The sequence below is a fragment of the Lactuca virosa genome, chromosome 4 (assembly GCF_052849685.1).
Source record: "Lactuca virosa cultivar CGN04683 chromosome 4, Lactuca_virosa_CGN04683_v6, whole genome shotgun sequence".
Taxonomy (NCBI): Eukaryota; Viridiplantae; Streptophyta; class Magnoliopsida; order Asterales; family Asteraceae; genus Lactuca; species Lactuca virosa.
Genome location: NC_136429.1, coordinates 475859941 through 475871325, shown reverse-complemented (window position 1 = coordinate 475871325; position 11385 = coordinate 475859941).

The following is an 11385-nucleotide window of genomic DNA, read 5'->3' as shown; positions in this document are numbered from 1 at the left end:
CATGGTATTCATATATATCCATGACTAAGTTTGATTAATACTTCAATCTAAACTCTTAGATTCGAAATAAAGTATAAGTATCCTCCCCTTACCATAGTGAAACAAATTTTCAACCTTTGCAACTTTGCAAATTAGAACTTTGTTTCCTATAAATAGTATTGTCAACTCGCAACACTTACCACAATAATTATGCTCCCACTAGCATAACAATTATTTTGTTACTAGCATACCATTTATTCTCCCACTAGCTTTGACATGTATCCAAAATCAGTTGGACTTCTAGAAATCAATACTTTATTGACTTTCTTACCAAAGTTCAGATTTCTGATACGAGATGCTTCGATAAGCCTTTATCTAAGCTCATACACCTTTTATTAGAAAGCCCATATGTGTGTCTAAACTATTTCAGAACTTACAGCAATAAGTTCCAAATATTCAAACTATTTGCCATTTCTCACAATTTAAACTATGAAGAGGGATGTCGTAATCATAATCAAATTTGAGAATGCAAATATCACAATTGCTAACTCTTTAAAATCTACTTAGTGAAAGCATTTTCTCACAATCATTTTCATGAATTGGAGAGAAACCTTACCAATTAGATTTAATGGTGTATGTGTTCCTATCCATGTGAATCTGTCATTTCCAACCATTAACATAAGACAAGGTCCATGACAAATTCAAACTCATATGGACTGAACTTGTTCAATTTTAATTTCTTCCCACTTGGCAGCACAAGGGCCTACCATGTTTTCCAAGTTGCTTAGCAACGCATCCTTACTGATCAAGGTGCATTGCCTTATGCAAACAACTGAGAACTCATAGAGCTCACATGTATAGTCAACTTTAACTGGAATGGGCACAGAAACCAGAATATGTCAACACGATAGGTTATGAACCTCAAGTCGTGTGCTAGTAATAAACAATAGGTTATTCTTGATTAGTTCTTGAAACTTTTCAAGATCTTTAAGACTCCCACTGACTTCTTGACATATAAGATTCTTTTGTCAAGAAACACTCCTTGACAAACAAATATTCAAGAATTAGTGTGGATTCTTATCAAGGAAAAACACTTCATACAATTGGTCTTAGTTGGTCTTTGTCTTAAAGACATCACAACTACCAATTCTAAATTTGTTATAAACTTACTTAAGATATGTCACTCAAGGAACAATCTTGGAGTATGACTCTAAAACTTGATTTTGGAACGAAGTATGACTCGCCTTAATTGATTTAACCATTTCAACAATTCCCGATTCCTCTTCTTAGCCACACAAGTGCACTAATGTGTCCTTAGAGGATCAATTATGATATGGTTTTTTATAATCATTAAGATGTCATAAAACACGATACTAAAGTACTCTCTTTTCCTTTCAGATTGGAGAAACTTTTATCTTTCTGCCTAATTTGATTCTTCTTATTCGTTCTGCCATACATCGAAATTTTTTTCAATGATTCAGAATTACACTTAATCTTGTAAGCTTAACCATATTTACTAAACTTTTAGTAAATCATGACAAATATTCTTATCGTTCTTTGTGGTGGACCTGACCAGTGCACAACCAAGTGTACCCGATCCCCTAGTCCTTCACTTGACTCGCATATACATGTGAACAAGGAATTAGTCTTAATTTCTCAAAGACGAAGGTTCTCATTCATCATACAATACAAGTTGCATGATTCGAAGTTTTTTTCCAATTGAAACTTGGTGATGAGAATCTTTCCTTATTTGGTAAATTCAGACACTACCACAAACGAAAGAATCAAATCTATATTGCTAAAAATAGATACATACAAACCTCAATTTTTACAAATTCCATTGTAAGGAAATATAAAATAAGATAAAATCAAAATTTTCTTTATTTATAAAATTGCGGAAAAACTTGTCCTTACAATGCAATTACAAATGAAACTATGTTACTACATATTTCTAAGCAATCTATCATAACTCCTAAGTAGCAGCTCACAATTCTGATCGTCGAATCATGCGATCGAAATCCATCTCTTCGCGATCAGACTCAGCATACTTTTCCTTTAAGCTTCCTTTCTATTCTTCGATCCTACAAAACATCAAAATGTGATCTCATCACATCATGTATTAAGAATCTTCAAATAGGAACTTAATAGAGTTAGATATTGGATTTACCTGAAGCAAAGTCAAACACTTTGACTTTACCATCCTTGTGGTCCTTTAAGTAGATACGGCAGCTTCGCATCCAATGCCCCTTCTCTTGGTAGTAGAAACAAACAGACTCTTCCGGAATGGCGCACGGGACAATTTCAGACTTAACCTTTCTCTTTACCATTTGGTCAAATGGTTTGACCATGGCCGATTCCTTTCCATTGGGAAGAGAAATCTTTTCTGGACTTCCAATGTTTCCATTGTCAATGTCCATGGAAGTTTGGGAAGTAGATCTTCCAATCAAATTTGCATTACCAGTGCGCCAAATCATTTCTGATTCAGCAGCAATTAGCAAATAGGTAAGATCAATAAGGGTCACGTCGCGGTCTGTCATATAGTAATCTCTAATGAACTCACTATATGACTTAGGAAGTCATTGAAGAACCAAGTCAACAGCAAACTTCCTCGAGACAACGACACCTAACATTCTCAGCTTGTCAATGTGTGACTTCATCTCCAAGACGTGTGCACACACAGACTTTCCATCTTTGTGTTTGCTAGCCAATAGGGCTTGAGTGACCTTGAACTTTTCAAGTCTTTGAACATGTGGGTCGGGTAGAATTATTGGAGGTGGTGGAGAAATTCAAGTTTAGTTGTTTTAAGTCCTTAATATAACACCCAAATGAAATATTAAGGCTAGAACCCAACACAATATTCTGTAATTCGGAAGAGGGATGCCGTAATCCAATTGCAAAATATTTGAAGGTAGGTAAATGACGATTTACCAATTTCCACCATGAAAAACGAAAATGAATATTAGGTTTTAAATGAATTGAATTTCCTAGATTCTTTTGAGATTCATTGAACTTTTCAATGGCATGTTTAATCTCGATTATGCCCTTCAAGTTTGTGACTGGGATACTGAGGATCACAAACAAGGTGTGAATAACCATGCAAATTAGCTTGGTACTCTCGATGTCATTAATCACCTAATCAATGTGCCGGTTAACCACACACACTCCATTGATCAATGATAATTTACGAGAAACCCATTGCCATCCTTCATTATTCCACATTAGTGTACCAATTAACCACACACGCTCCACTAACTGACCAATAAGGTGCAATGTGCAATTTCATGGGTTAGCATCAAATTCACATTTTTCCTAAAGTAACTAAGATTGGAAATTTATAAAGTGTTTAGTTACTTTGTATTTCATTATACTTTTAATGAGGATTTAAGTGTCCTATCAAACCCGTTCGGCTAACGACCCTCCACTGGTCAAGGGTGCGGTGGGTAAGAATGGATACCCAATGGCGGTCATTTTATAGGCCGCTTCCTTAAACACCCATTATAGAACAGCTTCGTGAATGAGGCCTACTAACGGTAAGACTGACTTTTTACTTATACATATATAATATATTAAACTTTTAATTTTATATAGTATAAGGGTGTATTTTAAACTTTTAAAATAGTAGGTGGTTTAATCTATTAATTAAACTAGACTTTTAATTTAATTAAACTCAAACCACATAATTACGGATTTATTAATATTCTTTTTAATTAATCCTTTAATTAATTATCAACAAAGCCATAATTAAACTTTTAAGTCTAAATTTAAGTTATGAAGCCAAAAGGTTTAGAATTTAATATTTCACAATTAAAACTTTTAATCAAATTTTAAATTCAAAAACTTGAGGGCAAGTTTTGAAACTCTTCAAAACCTTTTAGATTCCTAAACTTGATGGCAAGTTTTATAACCTTTCAAGACTCTTGAATTCCATAACTTAAGGAGTTAATTTGTTTCATGAATGAGACTTTTCAAGTTCCATAACTTGAGGACAAGTTATGAAACTCTTCAAGAAACATTTAGATCAAACTTTAAACTAATAAAATAATCATATCATTTTATCTACTACTAAATTGATCTAATTCAACTCTTGTAGCAAAATGATTCAAATTTTACAAATAATTAGTTTTTCACAAAATCAAGTAATTATCTTAAAATTTGGCAATCATCATGTTATTGGATGGGGATAATCATTACCATATCAACAAAATCAAATTTTGTGAACCAAAACATGTTTGTGGTAATGATCCTAAAGCAAAACAGGCCAAATAACACCAAAAAACTGCATACAGACTGTCCGAATCGTCGAGTCATCTTATGGACTCGTCGAGTTCATTATGAACTCGTCGAGTCCTTCTGTCAGAGTGCAGTTTTCGACTTGCTTCAATTTTGAATAATTAGCCATGCATCAATATAACAGAAAACAACCTATGGCTCTGATACCACTGTTGGGTTTTATGTACTATAACACTCCTATGGTGCACATACAACCCTAATGCTTTGGATCTAAGTTTTCTCTAGTTATACATGCAACAAAAATTATCCAAAGCATGAAACCTACAACTAGCATACAATTTCATGTTTGAAACATAAAATCAAGTTAGGTGAATACCTCTATATTGTAGCTTGTAGAATTTGGCCTTTCAAGAGCTCAGCACCTCAAGTGTGATGCCTCAAATGGTTCTCAAAACACCAAGTGCAAGAGGAGGACAAATGAGAGAGAGGCTATTAACCACCAAAAAGGGATCACATCTTCTTGGAATGCACAAGTGCCAATTTTAGGGTTTTAGGGGTTACACTTATAGTGTAGAATTCCAAGAGTTTCAACTTGTAAACCCTAATCCACTTCGTTGGGCATTTAATCCAATAATCCATATGATAAGCCCTTTAGACTAAATCTTCATGGACTCCACAAAGATTTAGTCCACATAATCAACATGGATCATTAGCCCAAACTATAAGTATCATTGATTTACTTAATCAGTCCCCGTTAATTTAATTAGTCTCTTTTGATCACTAAATTAATTCCAAATTAATTCTTGATAAATACTAATTAAATAATATGATTTCTCAACTAATATATTATACTCATAATATATTAATAAATCATAAATAACCTCTTTCTCAAATATTTATCCTATCAAATTGCTTCAGTGAATGCAACCCAAATGGACTATGCTACTCTCGGGCCAAGTACATACCAATTATGGTTATGGGCTTAGACACCTAATCCAACAATTTCATGGTGATAACACGTGGCAGTGCAGGAGGTTCAGGATCTGGATCTGTTTCGGGCTACGGCACCGAACCAATTAACGAGGGATTACATGAGTTCATCGTGTATAAGATTATAAGAGGCATCCTTGATGTGACCCCGGTGATGTTCAGGTTAGTCAAGGAGGGTATCATCAAGTTAATGGAGGATCGTCTCCGGACCTTTAGGGCCGAGCTAGCTGCTGGTCAGTATGGAGCCCTCTCACTTTCCCTTAAGGATTTCAGTAGATGCAGGGTGCAAAAGTTATTTGGGGTGAAGGACTCCATTGGCACCAGATGATGGATAGAAGACATGAAGTGTGCTCAGATGACTAGATTTTTCCCTGAGGGGTCAAAGGTGAGTTTCGTTATAGGCTATCTGAGGGAGCGATCCTATGATTGGTGGGAGAAGGTTTGATATGACCTGGGAGCCCTATCCATTGAGCCCATGACCTGCTTGGATTATGTGACCCGGTTCCGAGCGAAGTTTGCACCGGATGTTAAAGTAAAATAGCTAGCAAGGGAGTTCCTGGATATGCAACAGACGATTGAGACCGTGGCGGAGATCACCGCCAAATTCCAAGAGAGAGCTTTATTGGTAACCCAGTATACTGTAGATGAGGAGATGAAGAAGACTCAGTACCATAACATGCTGAGATCGTATATTAGGGAGTTTGTTATTTTTTCAACTTGTCCGACATTAGAGGACATGATATATAGGGCCTATAAACGGGAAGTTGATTTGGAGCACATCGGGAAGAGGAAGGTAGAGCATGTGTAGACGATTTGGGTTCCAACAAAGAAACCCAAGGGTTTTGGCTCTAGATTGAGGGGTTAGCAGGGCCAGCAGGTCCGGGCCCGCTGTGGCAAGTGCGATAAGATGCATGATGGAGTTTGCAGGGTGGGTGGCTTGGGCTGCTATAAGTGCGACAAGTCAGGGCACTTAATCAGGGATCACATTGACACCACCACCACCCATGTTTCTGGTCTGATCTGCTTCACTGCAATCAGAGAGGCCACAGGAAGGCCGATTGCCCGACTTTGGCTGGAGGAGCAGTTGCAGCACCTGCTCCGGCAAAATTGAGGATCACTGATGGTCGGGAGGGCAAGCAGGCAGCCCCTGTAGTGAAGAGCATGGCTTTTCAGCTAACGGCCGAGGAGGCGCGTGCAACTCCTGACGTGGTTACGGGTATGTTTTCCATTTATTTATGCCCTTTCATTATTTTTTATGTTTATGTTTCACGATGTAATGTTTAGGGACGTTCTTAGTGAATAGATTGCTTGTTCTTGTTCTTTTTTGTTCGGGAGCTACCCAATTATTTGTATCTATTGCACTCAGCAAGAGGTTTAATGATGCTCATGGGGAGCTGGATTATCGTTTAGTGAGTGTATCAAGAGTTCATCGGGGCTATACTCTTGAGTTGTTCCGAGATAAATATTCGATCGATTTGGTTTATATACCTTTTCACGAGAACAAGGTCATTGTGGGGATGGACTGGTTGAGCGCTAATGAGGCGATGATTGATTACGGGCACTAATTAGTGTGGGTTCAATCCCCAAGTGCGGGAGAACTAGTTATTCAGGATGAGGGTGCTCCGCATGGACCGACTCTTTGTTCAGCTGCTAGAGTTAGGAGATATCTTCAGCAGGGTTGTTTGGGTTTTATGGCTTATGTATTGTACACCGAGATAGAGAGGAAGAGGATGATTGAGGATGTGTCTGTAGTGGTGTTGATTATGATGGCATGTGTGGAATTAGAAAAGATCTAGTGAATCATCATGTAAAATCAAGAACACATGAAGTAAATAAACTTGGGTTTAGCTCTCATTAGTATTGATAGAAAGAGTACAAATGGGTCTTGCAATTTCTCTCTCTAAACTAATGCTCTCAAAGTGTTCATTACATAAATGAGTGTCACTCACTTCCTATTTATAGGAAAGACAACTCATCACACAATACAAGGGGGTAAAGCACAAATACATCCAAGCATGACTTTGCACCCTAACATTCTCCCCCTCAAAGTTAGGATTGGATGTCCGACTTTAATATCCAACGAACTTGCACGATCAAGACCAAACTCCCCCTCGAAGTAACACTGGTCTTCAAATCCGCAAATGAATACCCGAAAAACCCGCTTCGAATACCCATCATTCTCCTCCTTTTTATTATCAAAAAATAATTATAAAACCTGTTAAGGGTGAGAAGAGGAATAAATTTCACAATACTCCCCCTTGATGCGTACCAAAAATGAAACTCCCGAAAAACTTGCATGGAAAAACAATCACGAAAAAGCCTCAAAAATTTCTGATTTGTGAAAATTTTTGACTTTTGGGTGAAAGTTGCAAGATTTTCCAAAATCCGGGTAAAAACTGTCACTTTCTGAATTTTGCAAGGACCCGTTGCGCCAAAAACAGTTTAAGATGCGAAACACACCCCCAATTGTGAAAATGGGCATAAAGTGTAAGTTCGCACCAACTGCAGGGACTAGAAATGAAAATTTTTCAATTTCTAAGCTTTGTAACTACATTTTCGAAATTGGACATATTCTGCCAAAATTTCGAAACTTCAGGTACTAATTTCGAAAGATCTTGACAATTCTTCAAACTGTCGAAAATTATCCTTAATTTCGAAATGTGTATAAATTGTCAAATTGTCGATACTTTAAGGACCAATGTCGAAACTTTCCATTATCTTCTTCTTCATTAGTTCCAGGCATCGACACAAAACCTTCGACCTTTGCCTTTCAAAAATCTTCGCAACATTGACTTCAAAATCTTCTTTAGGTGATACCCGATAACCAAAACTTTCTCTTAATCAACGGAATATTGAAAGCGAAGCATATCGAATCCTTAACCGTGAACAGTAACATCTTAATCATTCAGATTCTTAATGGACACTTCCCTATTACAAGCGTTCCCAAATCATTGACATCAAAATCTTCGCTGTTACGATTACAATCCTTCACTTTTTGTCAACAATGACTCGACATCAACAATTCTTGACCATTCGATCCACAATCATCGTCACTCACCTGTTCGTCACTTCCAGGTTAAATCTCGATTTCCGATTCTAAACCAATCAACAATCAAAGTCGAATTTTTCATCAACACTGCCTTCGCTTGTTGAGACTAACCCAAAATCAATCAATACATTTGACTGATAATCTCCAAACATGCCAAACTCAATATCGACTTTTAGGAATCGAAATTGAAACAAAATCATCACATTCGTTCTTCAGTATCACTCCTCCGCTTTTGACTAAGACCAATCGACATCCAATTCTTCCACAGCGACTCCAATTTAGACATCGACACAAGGACTCGATACCATTCAACCAATTCGACTCCAAAATTCCACAGTGAAGGCTGTTTGACCTCCAAACCAATCGATGACATTAACAATCATCGATATCACAGTGCCCTTCACGATTCGTTGTTCATTCAACCCAAATATCTTTATCGGTCATCAACATCAATTTCAAAGTCCAGTTTGTTATCAAACTATACTTCGTTTTCATTCAAAATCTTCGATAACAGGTCATCGATTTATACAAATCGTCATCAACCATTGATACCAATTCCAACCCATCGATTCACCAAAATCAGTTGATATCAATAATCAACAACCTTCGAAATCAGATACTCGACTCCAACAATTGATTTCGATTCTGACTACAAACAAACACAATCGATCATTGACCTTTTCTCATGTTTGACTTTTCGATTCCAGAAGTGAAATCGATTCAAACTGCACAACAATTGACTTCCACAAAACACACATCGACTATTGATTATCAACCTCTAGACGTTCGAATCCAATAATCCATCAGTCAAAACTTTGAAATTGAGTTTGATTCTAATATCGCTTTCCTGTTCGATTTCTCAAACGACTCAAAACAAAAGCGAAATCGATTCCATATTTATTAAGAAGCTGATTTTGACTTTCACATTGACTTGTCGTTCTTTCAGACGACTTCAATCAAATACAACTCCAAGAACTTTCATTCTAGATTCAATCAATGAAAGAGGATCGATATAATTTTTGGGCTAAAAATTGTATGGATCGATGAACAGTAATGAATAATAAGATTTGTTGTTTGGGCTCAATATTTTGATTGAAGTTTTGGACTCAAAATTGATCAGATCATGAAATTAGATGATATTACAAAAAGAATTATGTGTTTGGATGAACAGTGAATTTCAAATGAATTGGAATTGGGCTCAACAATGAATTACAAGAACAGTAACATTCGAAGATTAAACAAAATGAGTTTGATTTTGGTTTTGATCTAAACAAAAATAATTGGATCAACAATGGGGTTGAAACGGATTTGATCCAATGAGGCAAATCGATCAAAAATTAAAAACGCAAAATACGAATCAAAAGTATGGACGTTTTGGAATCCATTTGAGAATTTGTGATACCTTTTTGACGAATCGAGCTCCATTTTTAACGAACGAATCAAATTTAGATGATCTTGGTTATTTTGTTGGAACGAGAAAATCTCCAATTTTAACATTGTACCACCCACGATGCATGTTGTACAACTCGTCCTTCGTGTTCTTCAATGATCCAAGAACATCTTCATAAGAACCACCAACACTTTTGGGTTTTGACTTCAAATTCAATGCAACATTTGGAAATTGTTGCTTTGGAACCCAAATTTGCTTCACGGATTTCGACTTCACAACATTTGACGATTTTTGTGAATAAACTCGCTTGTTTTTGTGTTTAATCTTCTTCTTCTTTTTCTTTCTCATCATTTTGCATCTTGAAGACTTGATTTCATGAACAAACCCACTTTCCACAACTTCAACTTTGTGAATTTGAATCAAATCTTTTGGAGTTTAATACTTGTGAGTTTCTTGGATCACCGGCTTTCGATAAGGAATCATTCCTTCAAACGAATCACAAGAACACAAAATATCATCGGTTTGAACTCCAATCGAGCAAAAAACTTTTTCATCATGAGAATCAGCTTGAACTCTTTTTTCTTGAACATCAAGAACATCACATTGAACTCCATTGTCAAGAACTTCAACAAACTTAAGAGCACGAATATCATTTGGGTTTTCAATTAGAGAAATGTATTTCTTATTAAACAAATCTCTTTTTCTCCTTCTTTTTTATTTCTACTAAGGACTAACATGGACAAGGCAATTTTCATCAACCATTCAATCCTAAAAAGTGATTGAAATATCAAGCTTCCATGATCATCCTTCAAACCTCCATAAGAAACCTTATCACTCCATGAAATCAAATCGCTTAACAATAACCCATAAAATTGATCTTCACTGACTTTGTATTTGATATCTTAAACGATCACAATCCAAGAATCATACGGAAAATCCACCATGATCACATGAACTTGAAAATTTCTAGAGAGAGAAAGTGATTTTGAATGATTTTTCTAGAGAGAGAAAGTAAAAATCACTTGAATTCTAGTGAAGAAAATCGAATTATGGATAGAATCAAAGATGAATTTGATTTCTAGAATCCAAAAACTCTCTAAAACACGAAGATCAAAGATCAAAAAACGAATCACCAAATCAAGATTGCCACCATGGATCAATTCTTGACCAAATCAAGAACACCCGCTCCGATACTAATTGTAGTGGTGTTGATTATGATGGCATGTGCGGAACTAGAAAAGATCTAGTGAATCATCTTGTAAAATCAAAAACACATGAAGTAAATAAATCTGGGTTTAGCTATCATTAGTATTGATAAAAAGAGTACAAATGAGTCTTGCAATTTCTCTCTCTAAACTAATGCTCTCAAAGTGTTCATTACATAAATGAGTGTCACTCACTTCCTATTTATAAGAAAGACAACTATCACACAATACAAGTGGGTAAAACACAAATACATCCAAGCATGACTTTGCACCCTAACATTTTTCGGCACCAGTTTCCATTTTTCGGCACCAGTTTCCAGACCAATCTACTTGTTCATGTCTCCTACATCCTCATAAGTCTTATATGGTGTCATAGATTAACTAAAAATTGACGTAGTTGTCCCTGAGAGGAGGTTAAAGTGTCACCTAAAAATTGATCATACCGCATCCTACATACTCTTGTTGTCCTTGATAAGTTCATGTGTCGATTGATAGTGACATTACCAACTTATGGTTATTTATATACACTACAAGGTTTTAGT